This window comes from Danio rerio, chromosome 7, assembly GCF_052040795.2.
Source record: "Danio rerio strain M-AB ecotype USA chromosome 7, GRCz13ab, whole genome shotgun sequence".
Lineage (NCBI taxonomy): Eukaryota > Metazoa > Chordata > Actinopteri > Cypriniformes > Danionidae > Danio > Danio rerio.
Window position 1 is genome coordinate 41280159 of NC_141027.1, and position 14653 is coordinate 41294811.

A 14653-nucleotide genomic window follows, 5' to 3' on the forward strand; every position below is an offset into this window, starting at 1 on the left:
TTTTAAATTACAATGTAGATAATATAATTGTTTAAATATTTTACATTAATAATACTTTTGAAAAAATAAAATTGAATACAATCTAATTTGTCCATGGTGTATTTGTTTATCGAAGACAAGACTTCTCATCAACAGGGGCCATGTTATCTTATTGTAATCTTTAACATTTGCACATTGTTTTAATAAATGTTTTATTCATTTAATAACAGAAAGTAAATACAAATATAATTTAACATATAAAATGGTGGTTGTTGCTTAAAAATCGTGCATGCTAGACTTACATCTAAATTAGTTAATCTGAAGTAATGTTAAGAGGGAGATCTTTCCTATCAAACCTTATGCCAAATTAAGGATTGTCATATGATATAGGGTGGGAAGAAAATATACAGAATATCCTCCCAAATGATGGGTGAAAGCACATCCGTGTTTTAATAATGAAGAATAATCATTTTTGGAGGAGTAATTAGCTTTTTGTGAAATTCTGAAATTACTCACAAAAGTATTTAATAAAAACACAATTAGTGTGTTTTATCTATCTATCTATCTATCTATCTATCTATCTATCTATCTATCTATCTATCTATCTATCTATCTATCTATCTATCTATCTATCTATCTATCTATCTATCTATCTATCTATCTATCTATCTATCTATCTATCTATCTGTGCCTGAGGTTATATCAGATTTATGTCAGGTTCAGACAGAAACATGTGAAGCTTTTTAAATTGTTCTATTTTGGTTTTATCTTCACTTTTGAAAAACAATAATATATACAGTTGAAGTCAGAATTATTAACCACTCCTAAATTATTAGCCCCCTGAATTATTAAACCCTGTTTTTCTCTCTCTCCCCAATTTCTGTTTAACGGAGAGAAGATTTTTCAACACATTTCTAAACATGATAGTTTTAATAACTCATTTCTAATCACTGATTTATTTTGTCTTTGTCAAGATGACAGTAAATAATATTTTTCTAGATATTTTAAGACCCTTCTATATAGCTTAAAGTGACATTTAAAGGCTTAACTAGGTTAATTAGGTTAACTAGGCAGGTTAGGGTATTTAGTCAAGTCATTGTATAATGATGGTTTGTTCTGTAGACTATCTAAAAATAGCTTAAAAGGGCTAATAGCATTGACCTTAAAACTGTTTAAAAAACATTTTTGTTCTAGCTATAATAAAACAAATAAGACTTTCTTCAAAAGAAAACATATTATCAGACATACTGTTAAAATTTCCCTCCTCTGTTAAACACCATTTGGGAAATATTGAAAAAAGAAAAAAGAAATCAAAGGGGGGCTAATAATTCTGACTTCAAGTCTGTCGTTTTATTGAACACTGTGCCTTTATTTTATGTAGAATTAGGCTGAGTGTAGTTTAAAGCTATGGTCGCAAACAGAGAAGCTAGCAAATTATTGTGATGCACTTTGTTTTTTTCACTCGACTCGTATTCAGACAACATAAAGCGCAATGGCTGAGAGATAAACCTAATTCATCCCCCACCTCCAATCATATTTCTTTGACTGCGATTGTTTCCTAAAGATTATTTTCTCTCTGCATCCATCCGGGGAGTCATTCGGAGGTTATCATTTTTGGGGCTGTTGTTATTGGATATCATGCTGAAATTCGGGACGCCATTGGTCTGGCGCTTGTCAGTCTGTGGCGCGCCGACACTCGTGAACGCGCTGCGCAGACAGTGCACGACACGTAAGTGGCCAGAGAGTGTCTGGAGTCTGTCTGAAACTGATAAAAATGGTGATGGAGTTTATCCAGAGTCTCGCTCATAGTCAGTAGCAAAACAAAGGGAGACAGAGCGGAATTTTGCAGGCGTCCAACACTGTAGCCATTTTCGTAGCGTGAAAATGAGATTCTATTGTAGCGCATCTCAAAGTTTCAGTCCATGTTTTTCACCAGACAGACAGACAGTTCATTAATTCACAGGTAAGACGATCGTGGCGGGGCGCAAATCTTTTGTCTAATGCAGTCTGCCGTTGTTATGGTGATTGTGTTGTTCATGAATATATGACCTAATAACTGTGTGCGATGATGCTAATTCCTAGCAAACAAGACGGCGCATGTAAACCGCTGGTCGGCTGCAGGGTGGTCATTTTAATGTGATTACATGTTAGCGCATGTCGTTCGGCGGGATGAAGAAAGAGTTTATCGCGATCGTCTCTTCAGACAGATGACGCACCTGTGCTCACGTGAGCGCGGTTTCTCATTAACCCCATGAACTCGTGATGCCAAAACACTGTGCTGCTGCCGCTGCAGTGTGAATTTCAGCCTGCCTGGACTGTTTTCAACACGGTAAAGAAAGCCATGCGCCAAGTCGCCTGTTGTTTATCCGCAATTTAAGGCCATTTTTTTCTTAGCGTGAGACTTCCTCTTGCGGTGAATGTCCGCGTTGTAATTCTTCATGGTTTGGAGTTTAGTCTGTGTTAGAGAGCAAAATAGGCTGTGGTTTGAGGTAAGGAGCTGGTTGGTCAAAAGGCAGAAAACTTCAAAGGTATTTGCCAAAACTACTGCCAAAATGTTAAACGCCAAAAGCTCCTTACACCTTGTTTGTAATCATACTTGTCTTCACAGATCGTAACTGGTGTCATTTCTGTTTCGCGCACGGATGGTATGGTCCAAAGTGAGTGGTTCGTTCCCCATAAGTAGTAAATTAATTTACCCTATTTTAATTAAAATCTCCCCATTTAAATTCTAACATAGTCTACAAGAAGCTTACTTTTTCGATCCATAGTAAGCATAGGGAAAACCGAAGCGAGTAAAAGCAGGAGTTGATAGGCTACACAAATGTGTTTTATCTTCAGAAGTTTTTCCTGATTTTAAACTTATTTTAAAACTTTTGTTTTATTGTCAATTTAATTAGGCTAATTGTACAATCCCAACATGGCAACCCTTTGAAAGGTTTAAAACTTTTCAAAACCCTTTGAATCCTGCAAATTGATCTAAATCAACTATTACTTAAAGGCAAAATAATTACCCAAAAATAAATCTTTAACAGGAAATTAGATTTATTTATTCTTCTTGGTGAAAAAAAATGCTTTCGCTTATAGCTTGTTTTACAAATGTGAGATTATGGAAAGTTGCTTCATTTATCTTGGGGCATGTTATTACATTTTGAAAACGTTTTACAAATAAATATTTTAAATGTGTGATTCTGAATATTTTTGTACTTTCATTTAGTCATGTTTTCATTTAATTCTAAAGTGTTTCGTATTTGCTTTATTTAAATTTAGCTGAAGAGTCAGTTACAAGCATTTTAATGGTCATGAAGTTTACCTCATATTCTGTAGTGCCAACACACCCTAAAATACAAAGTCAGTTTGAATAGGCAAATAACAGTGAAAATATTCAGTAGTTTTTATATATCGCCAAGTCTTTAAGATTTGTTTCTCAACAGTAGCTGACTTCAGAAAATGCTGAGGAAGACTCTCTTGAGTAATACCTTTTCCTATTCCTTATATATCATGTAGGACTACGATAATGGGGCATTTAAAAATGTAAATAAATGCATAAAGAATTACATTTTTTATTTTTAAAAAAATCATATTTTCTCGCTGTATTTAAAAGTTGGCAATCAGTTCTGGCATTTTGTTGTGCTTGGATCAGAATCATGAATCAATGCAGTGAATTCTGCTGACCAAAACATTTCAGATGTAGTCAGGCTACCATGCATTATTGTGAATTTGTTGTTTTTCTTCTTTATATTCACATTTATTTTACAGTCTAAAGTTTTTCCAACAGTTAGAATAGTTTTTTCTTCTTAAATTTTTACAAATTGTGCTTTTTTGACCTATTTCATGTTCAAATTGGTCAGTATTAAAAAGGCACATCGAGTCTGTTGCCCATGTGGCTTGGCTTTGCATGCTCATGCATTCATAGTTTTAAAGCAGACAGAGACATCTCTCTTTGATATTGTTATCAAATGAACAGTCATAGGTCTCAGCTTTTCAGTCATATGCAAAACAAGATGGCTACTTCACGGGAGGCACAAGCCTATAGATTTGTAGATATAGTGGTCCCTCTTTTATATTAGAGTTTGAGTCAGCGTAAAATGTCTCGGTAAGAGAAACTGGGACCTTGCACTCAGAGGATGGTATCTCACTCTACAGTTAAAATTGAATGGACCTAAGTTTATGTAAAAAAAAAAATCATTTTTTCTCATTTGTGATTTATAATAAATCAATGCACAATAAAAAAAATTCTCCATCATCTACGAAGGTCACAAAAGGTTATGGTGAGAAATTATTTATCTTTTATTTCATTGTCATCGATGGCCACTAAGTTTGAAAAGTTATGTTTTTGAACCTAATAATTCAAATAAAATGTGCTTTATATGACGCATGAAATTATGTTTTAATTATTCTGAATGTGATATTGCAATAACTCATGTCAACCATTATCAGAAAAGCAAGAGCTCTGTTAAGACAAATTTTTAGTTATAATGGCAACGTTAACTAAACATCAGCTATTAAACATTTGTAACATGAGGTTGAATTTACTAAGCATCTATATCCACGTTTATTTAAAATTTGCTGTGTTCAGGTCAAAATCTAGTTAATAAATACTAATAAATGAATAATTATGTTAAAAATATAAGATAAATAAAAAGTTTAAAAATCGTGGCTTTTTATTTCATTAGTAATAATTCAATAGGTCAAATAAGCTTGTACATTTATATTGCATAATGATGTATACCTGCAAACTGCTTAGTACTTTTTCAAGACAGTACATCGAGTTTTTTAGCACATGGTCATTTTCAAATAGGTGTGGTTCTTCATGAGACGCTTTAAGAAATCTGTTGGCTAAAGGAAAAGTATTTTTGTTGCCTACAGCATGAACTGATGGACAGATATTTTCGGCCAATTTGAGCAGCTCTGTGCATGCAGAAGATGTTCGTTTTGTTTGCGTACTTGACATGAGGTTTTCATTACTGTAATGTTTGATGGTATTATAAATGCACCGCTGCACATTTCTGTATATCAGTTCACCTTACAGGCCTATCAGTGTCCAACCATGTCATGTTTCAACTGCTCAGACCGTATGTGCCTGTGTGTTAGCATTCATGCATGTTGCTTTAGCTCACACGCCCGTTTAGCATTTGGTTGTAAAAATGTTTGGTATTTGAAAATGTGCTACCTGTTACTGGAGTTATGATCTTACACTCCCTGTATTTTTATTTTAGTTTGTATTGCACAACGATTTAATTGAATGATAAATGAAAAAATTGTTACAATCGAAAAAAAATATTTTAGTAATTTATGTAAAAAAATAACCTCAGTGCATCAAGTGTAATAATGTTTTTATTTTGCATCAAAACTCATTAGCACTGCTAGGGTTTTGAAATATGCATATTTTATTCTTATATTCACCCTAATTCTTTGTGTTTGGGTTTTCTTTTTAGGCAGGATTATCATTCTGGTACCTGCCGATGACCTTTCGGAGTTGTCACCAAATCATCTACCCTTAAAAGTGATGCGAGTGTTGTGCTGCCGTGCTGATGGTAGGTTTTAAAGAGCGTTTCCCACCCTGTTCTCTGTGAAGCACATTTGGGCATGTCATGGAAAGAGAGGTGAAACGGCAGGAATGCAGAGAGATGCGCGAAGGCGCGATTATAAAAGCCTGCAGGCTGATGAGTGTGCATCAGAGAGGCTAATGCTAACCGAAACCACACTCTGTTTATCTTTGTCAGATGTGACGTTTGAAATGGTGCTGAGTAATCGAACTTTCAGCTTGGGAGACCAATCATTTCCAGTACTCTTCTCTCATATGAATTTCTAACTGATTTCTTCATTGAATACAGTTGATCGTATAATTACGACAGATAAATTAACATGGAAGTAAAAAGTCTGGCGATGAAATGCGAAGGTAAAGGGGAAAGCTTCTTAGAAAAAGAATATTTTCTGAGTGTGTATGTATGCCCAAATATTTTTTTGGAGAGGAGTGATAATGAAAAGGGCAGCCATTTTTTGTTGTAATGTCCAACAGCGCCCCCCAGGTCTTTCTCTGTAGCTCTTATGGATTTGGTGTGTGAAAGAACAAGGTTCTCACTCCCCTGCATTGCTTGCATATATTCAATATCAAAGCCACAATGGCATTTTAAAGGGATCACTGGCAGGCAGCCAAAACATAGAGCCTCTCTCTTTTTGGTGGCTGTCCTGGCTTACTTGCTTTCTTCCTTTTACTCATGTCCTCGTGCTGATGGCAGCGTAACGTCTGACTCTTCTCAAAGCTTTACCCAAGTGCTGGAGCGAGACATTGGATGTATTAGGACAGCTGCCTCCATTTTAGGGAGGAGTTTTGCAGAGGAAGATGGATACCCTTTGCCACACTGCCAGATTTTGCAGCTTGAATCAGACTCGAGGCATCGTCTGCAATATTTGGCTACGTTTTTGTTGTCCGATGTTTGTTTCTTAATCGAATGTGATACATTTACTCAATATTTCCTTCGATCGCGTTTGTTGTTTTTGTGAGATGGTAAATTAGATGAAACACGCTTTGGGTGCATAGTTTACCATGAAGCAAATGTGCTTTTGTCACTATTTTTGACCTTCCTCATTGCTGTGATTTGATTTTTCTTGTTTATTTATATTTTTAGTGGCCACACACACGTATCGTTTTTCAGATTCATCTGTTTTTCTGAAAGTGTTATTCCTAATTAATTTAAAAAAAGAAATGGCATAATGTCTTAAATAAAAAGCTGCCTTTAGGCCTTCAGGATTTGACTGGTAAATGATGATGTGCTCTAATCTGCTGTGAAATGTCATTGTCTTTATTTCATATTACTCGGGCAGTTTGTATAACTATGCTATGCTTGGATTTTTTTTTTAACCTACAAGTTGCACATTGGAGGGATAGTATTATATTAAGCAAATTTAAAATGACACATTACTTTAGAAAAATTCAGCAACGAACCAAGTTTTTTAGTTGTATTGTGCCCTTTAATTTACGTTTTTTTAGTTCAGTCTTTCTAAATATTTTAATGATTCCTGTCTCTCTATCGTTGGTTAATATCTTTAAAGATGACGTTTTTATTATATCAGTCTTTCTGGTGTAAACATCACCAATGAGAATATGTGCACATTTTGTTATAGATGTTTATTGTATTTAATGCAGGTAAATACATTTAGCTAAAAAGGTTACGAAAGTGAAGTGTCCATTTAAAATATTTTGTTGTTTTGTGTAAATACAATAATTTAACAATACTTTATTTTAAATAGCTTATTAATCGTCTTGTATTCATAATGTCAATTTAAAAGTGTTTCGTTGGTGTAGATTAAATTATTGGTGTAGGTAGGGTTATTTTTTATTAATATAATTAAAATGTAATTGTAAGTTTGTTTTTAATATTGATGAAAATATTTTATGCTTTTTCACGTGATAAAGCTATGATATGAGTGAGACTGGTTTTGGTGTGTGTTTGAAGCCACAAAGATGCCATTGACAGTGTGTGCGTGTGTGTTGAAGGGTGCATTTGTGGCTCATGTTTGTGGCCTTGTGCTTCAGCACACAATGTTCTGGAAAATTCGGCCTCTTGTGTGAGACTTTAGCCATGTAATCTTGCAAACTTTTTGAAATGCCGGGCTTAGGAGAATTTTCGTAATTATTAGTGTGGCTTAATTTTTTAAAAATTACGGGAGTAGCAGTATGCAACAATGTTAAAAATATCTGTAAAAGAAATAATATTTATTGTCACATTTGCCTTAGTGTTTCTTTATTGTGCGCTATTAATGTGTAATGAAAGTTTAACATTTATAAACTTTTGCAAAGTACCGACAGTTGTAATAAACACCTTATGTAATATCGTGCAGCGATTATATAATACTTAATAGTCATTTTGGTGCTGTACACGAGAACAGTGTAGGAAAAAAAGAGTGACTGTTTAAATGTTGCAGAGGTTGAGAAATGTTGATACTGCAATATAAAAAATGCAGGTTGTTCCAGGCATATCAGTGATTAGGCTAAAATGTTATATACCACTGCAGTGAAAAGTAACATCTTTCGGAATAGATTTTTACTTGTACTTGTGATTTCGTGTTATTTATTTATACTTCATATATCCCATTGTTTTTTTAACACTTCTTGCATAAATATTTAGATATTTCTGTTTCAGATTTTTCTGTGTTCTTTTATATGGAAAAATTTCTTTTTATATGGAAAATATACAAGATTTTTTTTTAAAGAAAGGCCGTTTAAATGTAGAATCCAACTATTACTGGTTGTTTGTGCCTGTTTGTTTGCAGAAAAGTCTTCGACTTCATGTCATCATATCAGTGCATTCATAATTAATTATCTGAGCTGGACTTTTCAAGCATAGCAGATTCTAGTCTGTGCCAGTTGAAATTCCAGTCATCGCTAAATGTAGTTTGTTTGATTTATAAACTCCTGTAGAGTCCTTACGTTTTACTGTCTCTTCTAGATTTCTATTAGATTCAGCTCAATTTTGGATGTGAACATTGAAAGTGCTGTGTCCTTGTATACATTTATTCCTCTTTAATGGCTTTTCAGTGTTTCTGCTTCTATTTGCAAGCACATTAAAGTACACATTGTTTAGTACATTTTAAAAATATTTTTCTATTTGCTTGGATCTTTCGATCTGCCTATGATTCAGCTGGCTTAGCATTAAGTATCATTATTGAAGCTTTCGTGGCACTCAAAAACAATAATATTCAAATGCATTTTGCTTCCTTTTCTCGTTGAAAGCATTCATATGCATGATGCTATTTGTTATGTTTCACTTTTTATTTATTTTTTATTGTTATATGCATGTTTCCTTAGCTGTCTGAATGATTTATTAAGTTTAGAAGGAGATGGTAGAAAGAAGGTTTGTTTATTCCATCATCCCTAAAGGCACAGTATTTTAATGAAACATCATCTCTCTCTCTCTCTGACTCACACTCTCTCACTCTTCCATTTTTACTTTTTCACAACTGCTAATCATTTAATGGTCTTTCAATTAGTCTAAATGAAGCCAGTGAATATGCCACTTTTTGACATTAAATGACTGAGTTACTGCATCAAATTTGGCTTCATATTAAAACAGATGAAGAGCATTTAATCGCTAAGCATTTTAATTCGCTCTCTCCATGTCTTCAGCTACGAACGTTTGTTTTCCCAAATAAAGTATCGATTGATCTCAGGAGGTGATACTCAGATTTAACCTCGACCCTAGTTTTATTCTGTCAGGTGCTGAGGCCTGTCAAACAGTCAAAGCGTTCATCGGCGCCTACATTTCATCTGCTAGAGGATGTGTTGATGGGTTGAAAACCAAATGAACTGGTCACAGCGATTAAAGGCCAAGTGGTTAATCCTGGCAAAGAGACTGTGACACAAACACCAAATGAACACTGCAACTCTTCGATAAGAAAGAGCAGTGCTTAAGTACGCAAACATCCCAAATATCAATTTCACGTCTGATGTGCCACCGACACTCAAGGTGTGAGAGTGCAGGGGTTACGCCAAACAGGCCCTTGGCAATGGTATCATGTTATCTCCTATCAATTAGTGCCTAAAGGAGATTAACCCCTGGAACATAGAGGAAGCTGATAGGATCACTGTCGAATTGCAAGGGTCACCCATTTCCCTCATTAGCGATGACCTCTCTCTCTCCATCTGCCTCTCTGTCTGTCATTTTTATATATGCACTCGTTTAATAGGGAAGTGGACTGATATGTTTTTGTGGACATGTTATCATGAATGTCTTTTGGAAGGAGGGTTAGATATTGGGTGATTAGTCATGCTGTGTTGTGTTGTGTTATGCTGCTGCTGCTGTGGTTCAGGTGAGAGTGAATCAGCAATGTATTCAGAGTTGACAGCATTTCTCTTATAACAAGGCCATCCGAATGAAGCCCAGAGTTTGAGTCTGGCTAATGTTGGTGCATCGTGGCACATTGGGAATAAACTGCTGCTGACCTTACTCTGTATTCATGAGCATGTGCTGGTGTTTGTGTCTCCTCTGGAAAAGTTTGGTTGTAACAAATAACTTGAAGCAGGCTTAAGCCCAAATGAGAGCTAGAATTTTAGATATGGGTCAAAGGCAAGATGGCCGTTTTGGTGTCTGCGTCAAATAAAGTTTTACGAAGGTTGTTTTATATAGGAAAATTAAATGCAAGTGTCTGCTTTAACCCGTGTAATCCAAATTCTTTTCTTACAATTTGAGTAGATGCTTTTCACTGCATAGGCCTTCCAAAGACACAAAATGCATGCATACTTTGATATAATGTTGATTCAGTTAGCGTTTTTTTGGGGGATTTAGATTTTTACAATAGTGACCGGTCAGAAACGGCATGGTCAGAATTTCATTGCAATTAAAAACATTTGTTATACTGCTGGTCACAGTAGGGTATGTGCACATTCCATACCAATATACTTTCGTTGAACGCTTAACGTGACTTTTTTTCTATTTTATATGGTACCTTTTACAGCATCAATGTTGTAATGTCATTAAAATATAGTCAGTTAAATAGACTTCGGCATTCATTTAGTTGTTCAAGTAAAACAAGATGAAAAGTCGTTTACATGCACACTCCCTTCAGGACCAATCGGCTAGCGCACAAACTCCATTAGAAGTACTGGGGTAAAATAAGTAATCATACTTTAAAGGCCAAATTTACACAACTTATATTACACCACCATGTAGACCAGCCGGAAGTGTGTAAACTGAGCTGGACATCAGATGACACACATATATTTTAATCAACTCTCATTTTATCTACACTCAAACAAATGATTTTTGTTGCTTGTTTAAACTGCTTATTTAAAATGAGATTAATCAACACAATTCCTGAGTTTTTTAAGACAACTTAATACCTTTATGTTCAATCCACTTAAATTGGTAAAAGCAATTAAGTTAATCTAATTAATTTGTCTTGGGACAACATAAAGGAATTGTGAGGAATCCAGCATTTTTACTGTTTTAACTTTTCATTCAACTGTTGAATCTCAGAATTTCAAATTGTTAAAATACAACATTAAAATGTTGGTCAGATATTGCTCTGTCATTATTAGTGTGACATTTATGTTCAAATTAATCTAAGTATCTAAAAGAATGTGGGGAAATATGTGTTTTATTGTAATTGCATCATTTTATTCTTCCTGGCAAATGAGTATAATGTAGTGGTTTCAATGGGTAGTGCTGGGTAAATTATTTGGGGACTTTACTGTTACACTAAATCATTAATATGTCATCAAACGATTCTTGTGCCAAATATGCCTGACAAGCTTTTTTTTTTGCTATATAAAAACTGAATGACATTTTGGTGAGTTACTTTTATAAATCTTGGTAAAATGTGATGTTAGACCTTTTACTTTTTCCTTAAAAAAAAAAAAAAAAGAATAATAATAAAAATGAATAAAACTATAAATATATCACACTTATTGTTTTGATGCTTTCAACTTTGACCTATATGTTGCATGGTAGTTAACATTCGTTGGAAGCTTTTTAATTAGTTAGTTCACCCCCAACAAAAAAAAACTTATCATCATGCCTTCATGTTTTTCAAAAACTGTTTGTTTGTTTTCTTTTGATGAATGTGGCATTTGGCAGAAAACTCAATTTGCTTATTTCCATACAATAAAGTGAATGGAGAAATGGGAATGGTTCAGTAAGTGGAGATGGGTAGACATTTTTGTTTTCAACATCCCATCAAAAATGACCAACATTTAACATTCTTTATATAATATTCTAACTTTGTTTTTCATTACAGAAAACAAATGTACAGTTATAGAGCAACATATAATAGTGGTGCCCAGATGCTTTTATTATAATAATTTTTTTGATAATTGTGACCCTCGCAATATCAATTTTGCAATATCAATTTAAATTGTGAAATTATTAGGCAAATTAAATTATTAGGCATAATGTGTTTTCTTGGTTACAAATAAAAGATAAAGATTTCACAGATAAGAGAGAGATGTAAACAAACAGCTTTTCACTCTTTCTATTTGAAGAAAATTGTATTATATTTGTTTTTTTAGCAGGTTCTGTTTCTAAAATATATATAAAACCATTAACAGTTTACAATGTCGATGTGCAGATATTAGGTGGCCAGTTAAACTGAACCCTCTTTTCATGAGTGTGAGCAGATGATGTCAAGATTACTTTTTTTTTTTTTAGGTAATTTTTCTGCTAAAGGTGCTTTTTTTGACCTGCTAATTTGCTAGTATACAGTGAACTAAGGTAAAAATAAAATCTTTTGGTAAGTTATTTTATTTGACGTGAAATTATTTACTAATAGTTTTTAAAACAGTATTTTACTTATTCTTGTATTTCTTTTTATTAATGCTGCTTTTGACCTTGTACTAATTGAGACTACATATGAATATTTATGCGTTTGAATATTTATTTGTCAGACTACAGGACCATTTGAAATGAACTTGTGAAGGCAAAAAGAGTGCAAATGAAAAGGTGAATAATTGCTGAACTTAAGAGAACCATTTTATAATATATACATGCAATAAAGTTTAACTTAACAAAATTAGTGTTGATGAAAATACTAATGAGTCTCACAAAAACATGTTTGTGGTCACGTTTCACTAAATGGAAAAGAAAAACAAATCGTATTTTGCATAACCAACATTGTAAAAAAGCTTTACTTTTCATTCATTATTTAGCGTATTTGCCCCTAAATTCTCATTACTGTAATTACTTATTTAAAAGTAACATTTCCGTCAACTTAAGTTGAAATAGATTATTAATGCAGTTTTTTTGTGTGTGCTCATCATAATGGGCCTTTTGTTGCATGGTGCAGAAAGTTCACGAAGAACAGCCTGTTCCAGCTGAAGCTGCAGTTGTGTTGTGTAGTGTGAGCTTTGTGAAACATATTTCAAGAGATTTTTTTTTTTTTACAAAATTCAGTTTATCTTAAATTCTAATTGCTGAGAAGTGTAAGTAAATTTTGGATTAATTACTAAAAATGATCTTCTCAATAAACGTGTAAAGTAGTTTCTCATTCTTATTCGGGGGCAAAAGAAGACAAAGTCATGAAAATGCTATTTTTCCAACATTTTCTAAATAAGTTTTTGACAATATTTAAAGTCTCAACTGAGATTATTGTTCACAACAGCTATTGTTTTCATTACAGTGCCACTGAAATTTAGCCACTTATCTGCTGATAAAGCAATGTCCTACATATTAGCATTCGTCAATGCACTATTAGGAAAACACAAGTTATGTCATACTTTTTTATATATAATTGTGACTGCTTTGAAATCATTGCATATCTGCTTGATTATTGCAAGAAGTGTTTAATGTCTATAAAATATACATAACTTGCATAAGATTTGTGTGTGTGTGTGTTTGTTTGTTACTTAACATGCCACTGGTGCAAAATCAAGGGTGTTATTCAAGAAAAAAAAGGCTGTACAGTATTTAAGAAATTAAAATAGCAAAACCACAGCTTTCTACCAATAGACAGTACAGTAATGCTAATAAACCTAAATAAACAGATCAGTGAACAAGGATTTATTAAATGTGATCAATCATATCAATAATTGTGTAAAATGTGTTTGTGATTTTTGTAAAAAGACGGTCATTTTATTTTAGAAATGTCATTGACGAAATCTCTGATGTGGTGCTACAGTTTTTTTTTTTTTTTTTGTGCCTCCCTTATTGTCAGTGATTTATATAACTTTATGAACATAACTTTCTAAACATAAGAGAAGGTTTTGACGCCACCCTTGAAATGATGCAGTTCTCTTAAGCCAATCAGAATGCTTCTTTTTATAGGAGCATGTTAATCATGAATGAAACGATGAATGTTTCATTTCACAATATGTGCGTATAGAGACTGAACATAAAACGGCTGTTTCAAATAAGCATTATATTCTTTTGCATTTTAAGATAGATAGATAGATAGATAGATAGATAGATAGATAGATAGATAGATAGATAGATAGATAGATAGATAGATAAAAAAATTATTTTATTTCGTAAATTTCTTGTCTTTATATTCTCTAGCAGTGTTTCGTCTCAGCTCAGGCTGTTTTAATAAAGATGCTGCCGCAGACTTTCATTAACTGGGTGCTTCAGGCAAATATGCAGTAAGAAAAAGGCATGCTGTCTTTGGCCTTCCAGCTGTGTGGATGTCCATCAAACTCGGCAATGTTTTTTTATACTTCAAAAGAGGCAATGCAATTGACTTGACAGACTTATGACATGTTGGTAAAAATTGGCAGCAACTTTCAATCAGCTGTACTTTACAGTCAATTTTAGTGTAAGAACAGATGCAAATGTCAGTTGTGCATTGGGAATGTTTTTGCTACTGTTATTTGTTATTTTTAAGATTGTTAGGCCAAGCAAAAACCAAATATTTTTACTATTATCAGTGCACAGTTTTGTAGTTGAGCATTATATTATATTATATTATATTATATTATATTATATTATATTATATTATATTATATTATATTATATTATATTATATTATATTATTGATTCATATATTTTCTTTTCAGCTTAATCCCTTTATTTATCTGGGGTCGCCACAGCGGAATGAACCGTCAACTTATCCAGCATATGTTTTATGCAGCAGATGCCCTACCAGCTCTGGGAAATATTATATTATATTATATTATATTATATTATATTATATTATATTATATTATATTATATTATATTATATTATATTATATTATACATTTCGT

At 33.2% G+C, this 14653-nt stretch overlaps 1 long non-coding RNA gene across 1 annotated transcript in view; it reads left to right on the plus strand.

The window, feature by feature from the left end:
• Positions 1–2221: 2221 nt before the first annotated feature.
• The window catches only part of si:dkey-151p11.2, a gene marked incomplete at its 5' end in the record, with an annotated part of 49168 nt that continues 36736 nt past the window's right edge, over positions 2222–14653 (plus strand). The window contains 2 exon segments of the long non-coding RNA NR_125798.1: positions 2222–2308; positions 5415–5513. This is a non-coding gene — a long non-coding RNA (si:dkey-151p11.2).